Here is a 1,592-nt window from a genome sequence, read left to right as displayed (position 1 = left end):
TAATTTCCACAGTCACTGTCAAGTTAACTACTTTTATAAACACACGCTATTATTCACAACGATTCAAGCACTTTACTTTCGGTGCCTACAGCTCGGTTGACTCAATTATCTCTCTCTATATCTGTGTATCTGCCATTATTCTCCGTTTTATTTGCCGGGCGTATATATTAAGATAGAGGGCGCCTAGAAAAGACTAGAGTTGCCAGGAAAAGTCATGGTGCTTCTAGAAACTCGTGACGTGTTACCAGCATCACGTGACTTCCGCTGTCGTAACAATAATATTGATCTAAGTGTAGATAATCTATAACCTTGTACAAGTGGAACTTCACATCTTATTGATAGGCCTACCATGGCATAGCATCACACAAGTAAAAAAAGAACGGAATCTGCCTGGGGGACATGGGGAGGGGACACCTAAGCCCTCAGCGGAGTCAAATTTCTTTCAAAGGAATGTATTATGATAGGATATATTTTCTGTTACTTGAAATTAAAAGATAAAAGTTTAATAAAATATCACACATGTACTTATTTTTAAATAGTGGATTTAATGATGGATATCAAAGAGTTCCAAATAAATCTCTGGATATGAAACACTATACTTTGAGCATATGGTCAAAAGTGATATTACCAAAAGTATTAGTATGAGGAAAAGATGGGTAAATTTAATAATCAAATTCACCAGGTGATTATTATTGACATGTTTGTTTTAAGGCTCTGGACCAAATAATAATGGCAATCCGTGATAGGTTTGAACAGACTGATCTTAAAATATATGTCCATTGTGAACAGAAGTATGGCCAAAAATTACCACAGGCATCAAAATTCTGCATGTTAAAATTCACAAAGTCTGAATTAGACAAAGTCTTGAGATTTTTCTGTGAATTTTCCTGAAGAAAAAGATGTTAAAATACGATAAATATTTGATTATATTCAAAACCTTAGTGAATCTGACAAAGAACTGATTCATTCAGTAGTAACATTGGCTAACATAGTTCTCATAATGTCAGCAAATAATGCAACTAGTGAGCATTCTCACAGCACTTTAAGGACAATAAAAAAACTACTTGAAGTCTATTGTGTCTCAATCTCGTTTGAATCATGTAAAGATGTTGAATATATATATATAAGCCAACTCCTTGTCTCTTATTGAAACAGCCAATGAATTTGTATTACATTTACCACATCGTTTGAAACTATTTGGAAAATTTATAGATTTAAACCTAGCAGGATCATCAGTTTTGAAGTAAGACAGGGCCACTATTACCGAGTGATTTTGAATGATATTGACTTCAGTGCTTAACTAAATGTTCTAGACTAAGTTAAAACGGTTGTAGCAGTATCTTGTGTCTAAAAAGGTATCTATCTATCCATCATATCCTCAAGTTAATGTTTAGCTCTATGTTACATACAACAAAGTAATCATAATAATACTTTTGGTAATACCACTTTTGACCATATGCTCAAAATTATCTTGTAACTTACTACCAGTACTTTATATTTGTATGCAGTATTTCATATCCAGAGATTTGTTTGAACTCTTTTATATCTATTTATTTAAAAATAAGTACATGTGTGGTATTATATCTATTTAT

This window comes from Limulus polyphemus, unplaced genomic scaffold, assembly GCF_000517525.1.
Source record: "Limulus polyphemus unplaced genomic scaffold, Limulus_polyphemus-2.1.2 Scaffold6012, whole genome shotgun sequence".
Lineage (NCBI taxonomy): Eukaryota > Metazoa > Arthropoda > Merostomata > Xiphosura > Limulidae > Limulus > Limulus polyphemus.
The sequence above is the reverse complement of the archived record's forward strand: the minus strand, read 5'-3'. Positions refer to the sequence as shown.